Raw genomic sequence first — 17,263 nt, forward strand, 5'->3', positions numbered from 1 at the left:
ACCTGGAGAGTAGAAGCGGGCGCAGGTAGGTATTTGTCTGTAGCCACCGCCATGCGTTTGCTTGACTTTTGGTCAGCGTCTTGTGCTCTGGTGGATAGAGGGTCCGCGACAGTTGGTATGCTGATGTATTTTCTTGGTAAGTGTAGGGTCTATCCCTGGATCCAGATGCCGTAATTTCCCTCACCCGGTAGACCAATTCTCGGACTGAGGTATGGGCAGCTGGATTGCGTAGGACTCCAGATTTAGGTAATTTTCGATTGTGGTGCTGGGGCACCTTTAAGAATGGGGTATGCACTTGAGGAGACACTGCCACATGTGATGTTGCGGACAGCTGTCTTACTATCGCTGATCATTGTTGCGGACGTCGGCCATAGCAATAGCTAGGACGATAGCTACCTGTTCTGCTTTTTCTGCAGTAAGGTATTTGTCTGGGCTTGTCGGTACATGGTTCAAACTGAAGGCACAGCGCACGAAGGACGGGACTAAGAAAGCACTGTGTTTGTCTCTTTCTTAGTCCAGTCCTTCGTGCGCTGTTCTTGACTGCCCCATACTCGTCTGTGACGATTGCAGTTCTGGCTGCCTTGTGGTCATGTTCTGCAGCGTCTGTGTAGACGGCCCAGGGATTTGATTGATTGCTCTGATGTAGACTTGGACCTCTTGCCGGCCTTCTTTCTTGGTGATGCTCTGGATGCATAATGTTGGTTTATAGAGGGAATGACTAGCTTGCTTTGCATCTTTCTGGGAACTGCAAATTTGGGATTCGGAGATGGACCTAGCAGGAAGCCCAAATTCTTTAGTGCTATGCGTTGGAGGAGAGTTGGAGTGTTTGCGAGGACAGATGGCAGTCCACTAGTTCATCAATGGTGTTGTGGACACCCAAGGGCAAAAGTTGAGTTGTGCATGTGTTTGGAGGTAGCTCAAGTGCACATTTGACTGCGTCTCTGATGAGACAGTCCAGCTTTAGCCCATCCGCTGAATACATTTTGATGTACGGGGCAGTGCCTGTGCGTCAATGCTCGGCAATGCCTTAGCCGTACAGCTGAGGACAAAAGCTTGGACCATTCTCAACAGTTAAGGTTCTTTCATGCCACTGCTTATTTGAGATCCTCATGATGAGGTGGACCATTTGATGGGTGGTGGTGAAGAGATTCTGAAGAGTGAGTGTATTATGACGATTTTTTTGGAAGATGCCTAATATTCTGGCGTAGTCCACCTCGGGAATCGGTTGGTTACCGATATGTAGAGCAGATTGAGGGCGTGGGGGCAGTGGTACAGTGGCTAGAGCTTTGAAGTGTGACGAGCGCCAAGCGGCGCCTATGGGAAGCGCTGAAGCCGCTTGGCGATGCATCCGCGAGGTGGCGCTCGCCGTCGCTTACACGTGAATGGATATTACCGGGCCTAGTCTTTGCCGATGATGTAGTATTAATGGCAGAGACCAATGCGGACCTCCAGGCTCTCATCAACATATGCGCTGAGACCATGGCGCCACTTGGCCTGAGCTTCAACTCAAAGAAGTCGGCGGTGCTGTGTTTTTCAGCGCCGCTGGACACCGAGCAGCCGGTCCACCTACCAAACGGGGACGTCCTCGAGATGGCAACGGAATACCGATACCTAGGCATTAGGTTCAGCACGCAGCCAGAATATGCTGCAAAACATGAGGAACACTTGAAACAAGCTTCGCAGCGAGCGGGAAACATATTGAGAAGGCGGTGCCTATGGGGCTGCAATCGATTTGTTATGGTCCGCGAGCTGTGGAAGGCAGTTCATGTGCCCGCATTGTCATTTGCAAACTCGGTTATCTGCGTGACAGCGCCCACAAGGGAATGGCTCGAGCGTGGTCAACGAGCGGTGGGACGTCTGGCGCCAGGGTGTCATGGGCGAGTGGCTAACGAGGCAGTGCAGGGAGACCTCGGTTGGTCTACCTTCGAGGCTCGCGAGGCAAGAAGCAAAATAGCCTACAACGGCCGGCTGCGCCTGATGCACAAAAATCGATGGGCGCGCAGAGTCTTTGACTATGTAAGTCAATACTGCCTGCGGACTACATGGGTGAAGCGGCTCCAACCCCTTCGTCGCAAGTTCGGCTTCTTCAGAAATGAAGTACAAGCCGACAACGCGAGGAAATGGGCCAAGGCAGTTAATACCCAAGTGCATGCGCAGGAGCGAGAGGCGTGGAGAGCTGCCATGGAGGGGAAGTCGACACTGGAAGTGTACCGGGCAGCCAAGCAGGACATCTGCGTTGAGAGCTTCTACGACAACAGTGTAGGCAGCCGCCTGTTGTTTGAGGCACGCGCGGGTGCCATGCCAACGCTTGTGTACCGCAAGCGCTTCGACACTACAGTCGAATGCACCCAGTGCCGAGCCTGCGGAGAGCACGACGAAACAACGGAGCACATCGTCCTACTCTGCGAGAAGCTGCCAACGCCACCGCACGAGGGCGCTACGTTTCCGCAGGCGCTGGGTTTCCGTTCTTCGAACGAGGGCTGCACAGCGGATGCGGCAAACCATGCGGCAGTTGCAGCGACGAAGCGCCGATTGACAGAGTGGTGGACGCTGGTGCGACATTAGACCAGTACTGTTTCGTCGGTATTTGCGTGTGTGTTTGCCGCTTCGCGTTTGATAGTGGTGTTTTTATGTGTGTATCTATCCAGCAAGGGCACCTTTGGTAGGCGCCCGCCCGTTACAAAGGGAAGGCTACATCATCATCATCATCATCACGTCCTTTTAACTGCTGGAACGCACGCACGCTACGGAGGCATCGAGGCGCCATGTGTATCTTTGCTCTTTTTATGGTGGTTTTTCGAGCGGTCTGCCAGATTATTTTATGCTGTGTGCGACATGAGTCGACGGCAAAGCCATTGTTTTGTGCCGGGCTGCACGACCGGTTACAAATCGTGCAAAAAGAAACTCTCGCTTTTCGGCGTGCCCAAAGACGAAGATATGTTCCTCAAGTGGCAAAGAAACATTCCAAGAGCAGATAAGCCGCTAGAGCGGAACGCTGCTGTGTGTGAGCTACATTTTGACACCCAGTTCGTGTCACGGCACTTTGAACATCATATTCAAGGACAGTTGGTGCGTATTGACCGGAGCAGACCTGTTCTTTCGCCGGACGCGGTTCCAACAGTGTTTCCGAACGTACCGAAATACCTGTCAAAGCCAGTCCCCAAGAAAAGGAAGTCTCGGGAAAGACCGGATCCACAACCTTCAGTGACCCGCAAAAGGCGCAGAATGGATGAGTCGCTTCGCGACAGCTCGGAGGAATCAGCTGTGCTTATTGACGACCAAGCAGTGCATGCTTTCGACTGCATAGACCTACCACTTCCGTCAAACAGGTGGGGAAGGCACGTGTTGAGCGAGAATCCGCTACATGTTGTGTACAGCCTGTGCCTACCTGGTGCAGACGCGAGCCTTCTACACGCGCAGAAGATGGTGGTGTTCCGTGGTGCGGACAGTGCTGTAAAACACGAGGTATACGTGCGTGGTGTAGATCTCACGCTAGCAGTGTCGCGTGATCCTGCGTCGCTTCTGCAAACTGTTGACAGCATGGAGGTTTGCTTTGGAGCTGGAATGTTACAGGAATTTCCCCTTGCTTGCTCCAATGTAAATCTGCACATCTGGAATGAGAGCATCTACCACAAGAAGTGCAAAGGTGTTGCGAACCCAAACGAAAAATGTTGCCTTTCATGCAAGTATCTCAGGAGGCTGCTGACCAACCAGAGGTGCCGAGCAAGGCAGCCGAAGGAAAGGAACAAGACTACGGCAACAAAGCTGAAAGCGAGGTTGCAGACAGTTCGCCGCCTGAGGACCAAAGTAAAGACTTTAGATCAGGTGATCTCTCAAATGAAAGCAGAGAATGAGAGAATTGAAGAGGCATCCCTGATGCAGATTGATGCGCTTCCATCCAAACAAAGCTGCCATAATGCAGTGTTTCAAGGCTGCAAGCCGCAAGTCGCCAAGAGGCATGCGGTACAGCCCTGAATGGCTACTTGAATGCATAATTATGCACATGAAAAGCCCACGCCTGTACGAGCATGTCAGGAGAGAAAAAATATTAGTGCTTCCTAGCCGTAGTTGCCTGAAGACGTATATGAAGCAGTATGAAAGCACTTTCGGATTTAATGACAGCGTCCTCACTGGCATTGCGCAAAAAACAGAAAAAATGACTGAATTTCAGCGAAGTTGTCCGAGAACTTTGCTGTGGCAAGAGGCACAGGAAAGATTGACGAATTTGTAGACTTGGGCTCATTCACTCCAGAAAGTGAAAGAGGAGTTACGTGTGATCACGGCATGGTGATTATGTTCCAGCCTCTCTCGGGATCATGGCATCAAATTCTTGGGAGTGTTCACATCAAGGGGAAATGTTAAGGCTCCTCTGTTGTCGAAGATAATCCTGGAATCTGTTTTGCTTGCGGAGAAAGCTGGCCTCCGAGTAGACTACATCACTTGCGATGGGGCCTCTTGGAACCGTGCTATGTGGCGACAGTTCAGAATTTCTGGAAAGGCAACTACTATCAAGTCACCTGCGCCTTACCCAGCTGGAAATGACCGACGCCTTTTTTTTGTCTCTGACTTTCCCCATCTCGTGAAATGTGTCCGAAATGGTTTTGTAAAAGCAGGGTACAAGACACCAGAAGGCCATGTAGACGTAAAGCCTATTAGAATTGCACATGAACTTGACAAGTGTGCAACAACATTGAAGGTGATGCCCAAAATCACAGAGGTGCACATTAATCCCAATAATTTCGAGAAAATGAAAGTTAATTTCGCTTTCCATCTTTTCAGCCCAGAAGTGCTGCGGGGTCTCTTCTTCTATACAGATCAGATTGAGAAGTCTTACTCCTATGGGGACCAAACAGGAAAGTTTGTGAACTTCATGCATGAGCTGATTGGCATTATGACATCTAGAGTGCCCTCAGATGCACTGAGGCCAAATTCCAAAGAAGAGATGATGTTGAAGGATGCCCTGGAGTATATAAAGAAGTGGGAAGAAATCACAGGGCTCTCAAAAGCAGGTTTCCTGTCACCTGGCACAGCGGAAGGCCTTAGAGTGACACTGCATGCAACACTGCAGCTTTTGTCATACCTGGCACAGCAAGTTGGCTACAAGTACCTGCTAACTTCTCAATTAAGTCACGACCCAATTGAAAAGCTGTTTGGCATTATTCGTCAATTCTCTGGGTGCAACGATCACCCGACGTCACCACAGTTTCTGACAGCTGTGAACTGTCTTAGTTTTCACAATTTGGTCAAAGCACCAGATACAGGCAATTGTGCAGGTGGCACGCTTGTGTCGTTGGTTGGGTCAAAAGAGGTCTCAAGTCATCTGGATAATCTGCTCGACGCCGGAAAATTGGATGAAGCTTCCAGTGTACTTCAGACATCTACGCTGCTTGGGGACCATGGCTATCCAGAGCAGACGAGTGATTCAAGACTAATATACTACCTGGCAGGCTACGTTGCAAGGCGAAAAATCTTGACAACAAAATGCCAAGAGTGTTTCAATCAACTGCTGACATCAGCTGAAAATGCCGAGAAAGAGATATCTTTTACTGCTTTCTGTGACAAGGGAGGGCTGCTTTACCCTTCAAGGCAGCTCTACTCTTTCGTGGAAGCCTTAGAAGATTCTTTCACAATATGGTTTAGTTGGCACAAGCTGCATAGAGACAGCATTGTAGAAATGGCTCATTACCTGCAGAATACTCCACTTATTGGCTGTGACGATCATAAGGATGCACTCACAAGGAGTATACTGAAGTTTTTTATCGTGACAAGGCTTCATTTCTATACAAAATCATTAAACAAAGCGCGGAAATCAACAAGAGAGAAGAAAAAGCTGCTGAAACTTCGGAGAACGACATGAGAGGCACTTGCACTGCCCGACGTGTGAGCTGGTCATAGTGTCTTCTAAGTTGTGAATAAAGCTTCAAGAAGTGCTCTTTTAGGGCACTTGTCTGGTTTCTGACATGACTAACATATAATATCACTAATATGCTTGAACCAGTTGCTGACTGCAAAGTTAGAACTGAGTTTTTCATTTAATCTGCTGTCCATGCTCCTTGCGCATGTGCTAAACAGGAACTGAACCTTCATCCATTTATTAAAAAGCGAAGGTAAATAGATCTGCGCAGTTCGCGAATAAAAACAAATTGGGGTATGCATAAACGTCCCTCATACGATATTTTCAATCTGTTAACATCTTTTGCCTCAGTAATTCGCACCCGCAACAAAATTGATTCTGGTGATGAATAACTTCATGGTGTAGTTGCTTAGAGGACGCAATATAAGAGAATTTAACCAATACGCTGCCAGAAAACTGTGAACTCCGATTGCGGCAACAATAAAAACGACCGACACATCAACAACGATAGGCCGCGAGCACCTCAAAAAACCGAACAGTGAGCGACTGCTTTGACGAAAGATAACTGTGGTGGTGACATGAGTGATAGAACAAGCTACATTCCATTTCAGTTGCACGCGCAAGCCCGGAATATACGCAAAAATTGGGCGCTGCTGGAGCAGTAAAAAACCTGGCCGACAAGCCGAGCTGACGTGAAAGCAGACGCCAGCGCCACCTGCGCCTTGCATCGCACGGGCACACGCGAGCGGCGGCGCGGTCGGCACACTTCCCAATTCTAGCCACTGTAGCAGTGGTTCTCTTCGGAGGTCTCTGGAGGGGGGGTTGATCACGATATATCGAACTCTGGACAACTCTGGTGAAGGAAAGCGAGCTTCTTGAGTAAACCACATTTCCGGAGGGGAGGTTAGCTTTCCCGCATGCACCTGCGGGTGCCGTGGTGCTGCGTAGCGCACGCAGACCACTGATGACGTGGATTTTCCGTGACGGAGGCGGCAGGTGCGTAGCCAGACAACCAGAACATGCATTTCTAGCGAGCGCATTACGCCAGTTGTGCCCGCGTTGCCACGCAGTTTGCACGTACCGTCTTTGCCCCAAAAAATTGGGAGTGGAACACGACAGCGCCCTGCAGCGCTGCCAGGGGGGTCCACAGAACGCCATCACCCGTTCGGCGCGACGCCTTGCCCGTTGGACAAATCGAAAATAGTTTTTTTGAGGAAAGGAAATGACGTAGTAGTCTTGGTGGACACCCGAACCGCGCATGATGCGCTGCCCGCGTTTATAGGTCGCCAGTTCGAATCCCTGCCGCGAGCTAGGCCCTAACGAGGAAGTTTATGCTGCACGAAACGCTGAATCGTATGATACCATCTGGAACATTCTGCGGCAAACGGTTAGCATGATGCAATTTTTTTCCGACGTGCGGTGCTCGCAACTACTGCGACGCCGACGGCTTTTCGACCGAACAATACACTGTCGGCGCTGCGGTTGCCAGGGCTCTCCAGCTGCGAGCGTAACCTGGATGACGTCAGCCATCGCTCTCCTTCTCTGGGTCATCAAAAATCGCCCGATAGCACTGCGGCGTGCGCTATCATGCCTTCGGAGCACTAACGAGGGCGCTGCGCTCAGCAAAACGCGCCGTTCGCTGCTTTGTGGCGCGCATCGTGAACCATTCCTGTCGTTTTTAAAAATGTGCAAAAATGTGCTTTTCGCACGTTCAGACGTGTCGCCAAAGTGAAATGGGGTATGGCTGTCGCAAATTTAATGCACTTTTTGTCACGTCACCTTTTGTACTACTGTGAATGAAGTAACCCTTTCAAGCACGCTTTTTCAACCCTTTTTTATAACCCTTTCAAGCATGCTTCGGCATCTGTCTGAAATTTGCAATCACTCCGGCGATTTTTCGATATTCATCGATCGAAATGAAATTTTAAGTCTGCATTCTATATGGTAGTCTGATGTCTCATGTAAAATTTCGCACCTGAAAGCGGCGTAGTTTTTCTGCAAGCGAATTTTGAAGACAAGCGCTCCTCGACGCGAGAGGCACCCATTGATCGAGCAACTTCTACAGGCCACCCTGTACTGTGACGTCACTGGCGAGTCGGTGGTGGTGGTGGTGTAAACATTTATTGCTTGGACCGTGCCTGAAGGGCCCGGCCCTCACAATCACTAGGAGGGATCCCTAGTCCGGGACCCCTGTGGCCTCCGCGGCGGCCCGGGCTCTTGTCACCAGGGCTCGTTGGTCCTGGAGAGTTGAGCAGCCGAGCAGGGCAGCCTCCCAGTTCTCTCGGGTGGGGTGGGGGTGGGGTGGGAAAGCAGGATTGGCCGGGCATGCCCACACCATGTGATACGTGTCCGCAAACACTTCCCCACAGTGTGGACACTCGCCCGAAAAGGCCGAATTGAAATGTTTGAGCACTGCCGGGCACAGTACCGTGTCGGTGTAGAGGCGAAGTAGCCAACGCTCCTCTGCCTTCTTGAGGCCTTTACAGGGGGGTGGGTATCGGCCGTGAGCGTTTTGATACAGGAGGGAGATCTCCCGAAAAGTAATAGCCGGATTAAAATCAGTAGCCGGATCAGGCGGCGAGCGCGGCAAGCTCCCCTTGAGTCGGTGATAATGACTCGGGACGCTGGATCCGCAGCTGCAAGGGCGATAGCAACTTCCTCCGCGAATGTAATGTTGGGGGCACGGAAGGTGAGACCCTGAACTGGGTTGTTTTGGTGGACAACGGCAGCCGTGTACCAACCCCCATGGTGTGGACCGGCCGCGTCCGTGTAAACTGGTTGAGCACCATACTGCTTAATTGGAAATGGCCTCCGCTCGCGCGAGGTGGCGGCCATCATGGGCATCTTTTGTCATGTTATTGGGAAGGGGGCAAACCTTTAGTGCGAAGCGCCAGGCCTCGGGCATGGATACCCGCTTCTCCTCTTGTGTTGTGTAATTGATGTGGAGGCGGGTCAGTAGGCGGCTACCCGCACGTGTTTTGCTTAACCGCAAGTATTGATTGCTGAGATGAGTCGGCGCCGGGCGCGCGCTGGCGTTGGCAGTGCAGGGAAAACTGAAAATTGGTTTTGAGGAAAGTAAATGGCGCAGTAACGGACACCCCAATCGCGACGTTAGGAGTGAAAGAAGAAAGAGGTGCAGTAGTGGAAGTCTCCGGAATTATTTCGACCGCCTGTGCAATTTCGCGCCATCTCAACGTACCTGATGTGATGTGTACACCAGAGTGATGGGTCACGGCAACTTCTGTTGTGCTGTGGGGTGCACAAATTCTTCATCTGTGACAACGGGCGTGACCTACCACAGGTTTCCTAGCAATAAGAACCTTCGCGACAAGTGGGTGAAAGCTGTCCGCCGTGTCAACAGGTCTCCGAGGAAGCATTCCCGGCCTCTTGTGCTCGGAACATTTCACGCCATATTGCGATGAAGACAGCGTGTACTTCAGAGAGAGCTTTGGACTCGCTAAGGTTTCGTTCAACCGACGCTTGAAGGCATATTCTGTGCCAACGTTATTCGAGTACAACCGCCCATCGCAGCCGCCAGCTGAACGAAGCGCGGCCGTCAAGAGGAAGCCGTATGTTGGATTATGGCGTGAACTCACTTCCAAAAGCTCGCCGTCGAGACAAAGCTTCGCAAAGAGAACACTGTTGGTGGTACATGACCCTGTAAGGACGTTGCGCACCGCGGCAACGTTCGGGCAGCAGATTCTTTCATCAGGCTGGGTCGGCCGGCACTCGCCACACGAACAGCTGTCAGCGGGAGCATCACATTAACTTTTGTTCTGACGACTGTCACAAATGCATGCACGAGAAATGACTCAAATCAAGTAATCAAATCAAATAGTAATAAATCAATCAAAAGTAATAAATCAAATGACTCAAGTATATGGCTCGAGTAACTTCTCCCAGTTCAGACCGTCTCCATGCTGCAGGTGACGCGGCCTATGGTGCGACTCGGCGGGCTCGTGCGGCGGTGGATCATACCTGAAAGGCGACTCGTCCAGTCCAAAATCGTCGAATGAGTCGTCTGGTCTCGGAAAAGCTGTTCTTCGCGCTTTCAGTCATGTCGACAGCGCGGCTCAGGGTAGTTGCTATATCTTCGAGGACTTCGCAGCGCGGCGAACCCGTCAGTGACGTCACAGTCAATACCGCACGAAGGCACCTCCCCGGTTTCGGTTTGTGTGTTTTTTGCTGTTTAAAAATTATTTTAGGGTAACTTTTGAAAACCTTGTATCGTGCACATTACAGGAGTTTCTTAGTAACACAAATCAGCCATTAACTTAAAATGGCTGAAAAATCGCCGGAGTTGCCCTTTAAGTCTGCAGTAAAGCTCTGCCCGCAGTCAGCCTCCGCGCACAGAATTACTAGGCGACAAAAAAGTAGTCCGCTGCTTAAACGTTTGGTACGTAAACAAGCTTATCACAAGAAAAAAAATCATAAGCTCTAGGATTTTGACACGTGGATTGTTTGATATAGTCAAACATTAAAAAGCTGATTTCGTTTACAGTTGCGGTTGGCCAGCGGAGTAATACAAGACGCCGCGGCCCAGTGTTAGCAACTGCTGTTTTTTTTTGTTTGTTTTTTAAGTTGACCGTCGCTTCAGAATTCGACAGTATTGAACATGAAATGCTTCTCGACATACGATGCCCGCTGGGAAACCTTACCATTTGCCTCTGTGTTCCAGTGTTAAGGTCGAAAAAAATTTCCTTCAGAACAGAAATCGAAATCTTGAAAGTGCCGTTCAGGAAGTGTGGGAAAGAGGATTACCTGTACTAGTGCTAAAACACTAACCTGTAGCCGCCGCGGTGGCTCAGCGGTTATGGTGCTCGGCTGCTGACCCAAAAGACGCGGGTTCGATCCCGGCCGCGGCGGCTAGAATTTCTTTGGAGGAGAAATTCTAGAGGCCCGTGTACTGTGCGATGTCAGTGCACGTTAAAGAACCCCAGTTGGTCGAAATTTCCGGAGCCCTCCACTACGGCGTCTCTCATAGCCTTAGTCGCTTTGGGACGTTAAACACCATAAACTAAACTAAACTAACCTGTACCTTGTAATCCATGTAAAGCCAGACCTGAGCTTATCTAATCTTTTTTTTTTGCCACCCCCAGTCCGATGATAGGCATTGGGCTATCAAGCACTGGTGTTCAATAAAAAACGGACATCCGCAAACATGGCCCCTTGTTGCGTGGAAATTGAGGGTCGCGTTCATTTTGCAGGCGAGAAAATTTCGAAGTGGGAATCTGCTGGTTCCAGCAGCGTTGGTTCCAACAGTGTGGAACCAGCAACTGCTGGAGCCTACGCTGAAATGGTCGTCTCCTAGCAGTATTACGCAGATATGCCTATAGTAAGAGCATATACAGGGTGTCGCAGCTAAATGTAACCAAGCTTTTAAAAAAGAGGATGTTCCTTAGCCCAGTGCGACCAACAGCGGGTTGTTGCCAGTCGCGTGTTCTAGCCTGCAGTAGTTTTTCATCATATAAAAGTAATTATCAGAGACTAATCAGTTAACTTTATAATTATTGCCTTCAGGAAGAAAGTGTCAATGCAGGAGTTGTAGATTCCATAGAAAAATAACCGGTTGCCGTGTTTGCAACCAAGTACCACTGGCACAGCTTATTTTATTTGCCTTAAAAGAAAGCCCGCGAAATACAAAAAAGACCCACGTGATAGGGGAGCAGTTTCAGCGCTGCCAGACGACCGGTCAAGCAACGACATCCGCTTAGCAACGCTGTCCCGAACTGGGTTCGGCGTTTTGCGATGGTTGCGAGATGTACGCCCGCAACTTTCGCAAGTAAGGTGCAAACACAAATGAATGGAACATGACGATGGAATTTTCCTTGGTGATGAAAGTGTTCTGAGAGCATTTACTCAAGGGTGAGATTTTTTTTTGTTAGCCTCGAGAGCTCGAGCTTCATTCCACGAGTGAACACATAGCTGATAGGAATGACCGTCATCACCGCCGCTTGCTCGGTGCGCCCGATAGTGATGCGGTACGGGAGTTAGTCTGTAATAAGAATTTCAACGACAAAGGAACGAACACCTGACAGAACGGCTCCTTTGCTCCGCACGGCGAGAAGAATGCGCTTTACAAATGAGCAAAAGGTAAATATGATTCTTGCCTTGGGAGCCGCTGGCGGCAATAGGAGGAAGGCCTCGAAAATAACCAATCTTGGGGCTGTGGAGGAACGCCAACTGCATCCACAGTCCTACCAGACGCCAAGGCAGACAGGGACTCTCAAGAGAACGAGGCACAGAACTTCGGCTACTTTTGTATGATGAAAAACTACTGCAGGCTAGAACACGCGACTGGCAACAACCCGCAGTTGGTCGCACTGGGCTAAGGAACATCCTCTTTTTGACAACTTCTGCTACATTTAGCTGAGACACCCTGTATATGTACAGCTTCGAACCTCACTCGGCAAGCAGCTTGCACGTAGAACTTAATTACCGCTCATATGTTATATATACAGGGTGTCCACGCTAACTTTAGCCAAGGGTTAAAAAATAAAATATTTGAGGTAGGCCAGGGAAACCACTTACATACAGTCATAAAATTTATGAGCGTGAACACGGGAGCGCGTGCCTGATGGCCTCGAACCCTACTCGTGGCGATACGCGGCGGCCGCTTTCATAAACAAAGTGGAAAGGGAAGCGTGTTCTTCCGCTTACCGAAAGCAGGCAAGGCGGTGTAACCCTTTCCACCGCATTTCGGAAAGCAGCCGCCGCGTGTCGCCACAAGTAGGGTTCGAGGCTATCTGCCACGCGCTTCCGTGTTCACGCTCATAAATTTCATGACTGTACACCTACCAACCGGCTTGCGCATCATAGGCAATTTTTTTGTTTCGTAATTATATAATTGGCAATATAATTTTTCTAAACGCGTAAATATATTAACTTTAGACAGCAGATGTGAATAGCAAAGTTGGAGAGCACCTTCAAAAACCCCCATTTCATTTATTTGCGATAAAGAAAGCCTCACGTGTATCTTTTTTTCGAGCTCCAAAGAAAGCCCGCGAAATACAAAAAAAAATCACGTGACTAGCGCATTCGCGCCACGATTGTGCTGCTCTCAACCGTGGCTTGAGTGAACGAAATCAGCTGCTGGCAAGGCGTCGCTGCGACGACCTCAATGCTACTGCAGGCCGATATGTCAACGGTGGTTGCGGCGCCCGCGCGAGCCGGTCTGCAAGCGTGACGGTGCAAGTTGCAGCGAACTTGCTTATCTTATTTTCCCTCTCAGTGGCGAATAAAACTCGTCGCATTTGTGTTTGTCACCTTTGGCCATTTCATAGCTCACAATGCCCGGCGCGTTCGCTGCAACTTGCACCGTCGCGCTTGCAGACTGGCTCGCGTGGGCGCCGCAACACCCCTTGCTTATCGGCGTGCCGGAGCAATTAGGTCTTTTTTTTTCTATAAACGTTTTCGCTATCGTTAAAAGCTTTTTCTCTTGGTTTCCTATGGCAGTCTGAACTGTGCGATGCAAGCGATGGAAACACTAAAAGAAAGATTTTGCTACACATCAAAGGACGGACCATTACCTTCAATATTTCCGTAACAATTCCTTACAATATTCAAAATTTTTGCCAAGAACGTTGGACATGGTTATGTAAATTACATGTTATGTCGAACTCTTCGGCGTTTTTTTTTTTTTTTGCGAGTTCGATATATGCGGGTGCGACTGTATTTGCTTCGTCATGCGAAGGTGTTTCCGCAACAAAGCCCATAATAATGGTTTTTGAGGAAAGGAAATGGCGCAGCATCTGTACATATCCCGGTGGACACCAGAACCGCGCCGTAAGGGAAGGGAGGAAGGTGGGAGTGAAAGAAGAAAGAGGTGCCGTAGTGGAGGTCTCCGGAATAATTTCGACCACTTGGGGATCTTAAACGCGCACTGACATCGCACAGCACACGGGCGCCTTTTGCGTTCCGCCTCCATCAAACAAAAGCCCAGCCACAGTGTCATTTAGTAAAACATTCCACCGTGTGATGAAGGAAAAATTACTGTGCTTCCTAGGCGCACCATAAAGCTTATGCCATATGGTTGTTTTTTTTTCTTTATGGGGATTGACGTTTCAAAGCAACTCGGGCTATGAGGGACGCTGTAGTGAAGGGCTGCGGAAATTTCGACCACCTGGGGTTCTGTAACGTGCACTGACATCGCACAGTCAGTGCACTACCACTCCGCCACGAAGGCTCAAGGTTTGAGCATGAATAAAGGCGCATCTAGTGAATGCATGGGTTTCATAAATACAATAAAAGAAATTAAAAATAAGATAAGAAAATAAAAATAAATAAATAAGGAAAGAAAAGAAACAAAAATAAATAAATAAGAAAAGAAACAAAAATAAAAATAAGGTATGAAAAATAAAAAACAACAACAAAAATATGAAAAGAAACAAATAACAAACAAAATGAAAATAAATAAAGAACAAACAGTGCGCCAGGAAACGCTTCCTCCTTGCAGCACTTTAGAGAGCCGAAGTGCCCCCTGAATTTTTTTGTGTTCTTGAAAAGCAATCCTTTTTTTTTAAAAGCTCAAAATGGCTCTAACGTTCAGTCCAGCAGCGATTTCAAATGTAGCCGGCATCAGTGACTTCGTGAAAACACTGCTAGACGCTTCGGAAAAAAAAAAAAAAACTTTTTAAAAGTCGCGTGCACAATCGTAGAGGCCGTGCCACGAAGGGTTGATATGATAGCTGTAGGTAGTTATCTTACTTTTGACACTGACACAACTGAGCCCGGTAATAACTGCTATACCCTGAGTATAATCAGACAGATTTTCAAGGCACGCAGATAAGACAAAACATCTTCAGCTCTGTGTCCACGTAGGTTTTCAAGGCACACAGTTAAGACAAAACATTTTCATCTGTGCGCCCATGTTGTTTTTTAGTTTGATTTGGGGAGGTTTCACGTCCCAAAGCGACTCGGGCTATGAGGGACGCCGTAGTGCAAGTGTCACGGGTTCGGCGATCACGCGAGGTCATCACCGAGTCATGACACTGAGGGGGTGGCCGTTCGATGCCCGGCGTAGCCGGTAAGCAAACGTAATGAATCAGGCAGAGGCGTGTTAAGAGGTAACAGCAACAAAACAACCTTTATAGGTTCGATACGCAGCAGACGACAGCTTTTACAGAGGCATAATGGACATCCTACAAAACAATTGCGGAAAAACACATCGCGTTAAATACACTGATTTAAGTTATACATTGCAATAAAAACTTGTCTACACCGATGAGAACGAAAGCGAGAGTCCAATTAGCGACAGCCGAAAAGAAAGTTCATAAGGGGAACGAACTTACAGTTGACCGGGGAGTGCGGCGGCAGTTCATCGATAAAGACGCAGGCAGGGCGATCCCCGAAGGCGACGGTCTTTCCGGAGCAGCTTGCGGTTTCGAGGATGCGGTGCGGCGGCTTGGAATCCCGGGAGTACGCGGCGGCGGCTTTTCCACCGAGGAGCGGACTGAAGCTCGTGCCCATGCGGCCCCTTTTTAAGTCCTCGGGCGCTAGCGGATGAGGCACTCCCGGCACGCACAGAGTCTGTGTCCATAAAGCACACACCAAAAAGCGCACCAAGTAGTTCACACACAAAAGAGGCAACACGTATAGGCGCCTACACTTTATTTATTTATTTATTGTACCCTCAGGGCCCGAAGGCATTACAGAGGGGAGTGGAAATACATAAAAAAAAAATCAGCCAAAACAGCAACAACACGGAGAGAAAACAAAAATAAACTATAAATACATGACAAAGTGAAACTACAGGAAGGCAATGAGATTAGAATGCAGTGGGGATACATTAAAACAGTGTGTAGACAGTGAAAGGCAATTTTTATACAGTAATAAACGACACATACTCAGAAAGAAACATTAAGGACTTTACGAAATGCAATACTATCAGAAATACCTGCGATGTCATGGGGAAGGTGATTCCAGCTGACAGAAGTTCGAGGTATGAATGAGTCATGAAAACATTTGGTGTGACAAGATGGGATTCCAACTTTATGACTGTGATCAACGCGTGCTGAAATGTAACATTGTCTTGACAGTGACTTTGTGAAAAGGTCGACCCCCCGAAGGAATGCGGAGGCGCCGGCATGGTGTGCGACGTGCAGGACTGCTGCCGCGCGTTGAATTCACCTATGAGAGGGTGAGTCCAAGAGCCGCGCTTAGGGTGCCGACGGCCGAAGTGTCGTTTTTGGAGAGGTGAGTAATTCGAAGGGTCTGTTCGTTTAGCTGTAGTTTAACTTGTCACCTATATCTGCTGAAAGTGACGTGTTGCTTGAAGCAGCGCTACGTATACTACAATCAAAACTGCAAAATATTCTCGCTGGGTCTGACATTCGTGCTGCGAGCATTTGTTTGACCGTTCTGCCGCTGAAATTATCAGTTTCTGCGGCACCAGTTTTGGAATTTCGGTAGTTAATCGTGCTATTTATCCACGATGTGCCCTGCATGATTAGCTGACAGTTATCAACTGATATTAAAAGCTGCAAGTCGTGTACATTTTTGCGTGCAGTGCAGCCAGCCAGTTTTGCTGCCGAGTTGAGGATGCTCTATTTTATCACGGCACAGAGGAATTCTGCTGCATACTTCATGCACAATAAGCGTACGCGGTCGCTGATGCATTTAACAACGTGCAAATATGTTACGGATCACTAGCAGTTCAGGCCGGGTACCTCGCGGCGTACCGTGATCACTGCGCGAGCTGGCGTGAAACGACCGCAAACATGGCGCGTTTGCCGCGGCGACGCTCACGCCGTCTGGTAGCGCGGCCTCAGTGAATACCTCCTATAGCACTCAGAGCTGTGACCCCCAAACCGTGGTGCGGTAAGTTGCCACCATGGTGGGTTCGGGCCAGATGGGACAAACACGAGCATTCTACGCGGATGAGCGTTTATTGCTCCCGAGCAATACAAACACCAACAACAAAACAACCGCCGTAATGAAGAAGTGTTCCGCTCGCGTACGGGGGTGAAAAGCACTAAAGGGGCACGGCTCCACGCCAGAAGACCCCCGAGCCTAGGGAGAAATGCGCCTTCTCCCGGGCTGTGGAGAGGTGGTCTGTCTCCGCGGCAGCGTCGCACGGACGCGAAAGGAAGTGGGGGCGCCGTGAGTGCCCTCCCTCTAGGGTGCCTCGATACGCGCGGTGGTGGTGGTGAAAAACTTTTTATTAGAAGGCCTAAAAAAAAAACAAAATTGTGCAGCAGCATTGCGGGCGGCCTTCAGGCTGCCGGTTGTGGCGTCCAGGCCGTGCCTATAGTCGCAACGTCCTCTGTCCAGGTCACCAGCCGAAGTTGGAGATTCGGCTTGCTGCTGGACAGCCTCCCACTGCTGCGGACTGTTTAGGTGCCAAGAGGCAGGGGGCAAGTGTGCTTGGCAGGAGAATAGGATATGAGCGTAGTCCAGGCCGTTGTTCTA

General features: G+C 49.4%; 1 pseudogene; it reads left to right on the forward strand.

Annotated features, from left to right (window-relative positions):
• The first annotated feature begins 2,793 nt into the window (after positions 1–2,793).
• On the forward strand, positions 2,794–4,309 carry LOC149351035 (uncharacterized; annotated as a pseudogene).
• The last annotated feature ends 12,954 nt before the right edge of the window (positions 4,310–17,263 follow it).

The sequence above is a fragment of the Amblyomma mixtum genome, chromosome 3, assembly GCF_055824585.1.
Source record: "Amblyomma mixtum isolate Tamu chromosome 3, ASM5582458v1, whole genome shotgun sequence".
NCBI classification, from domain to species: Eukaryota; Metazoa; Arthropoda; class Arachnida; order Ixodida; family Ixodidae; genus Amblyomma; species Amblyomma mixtum.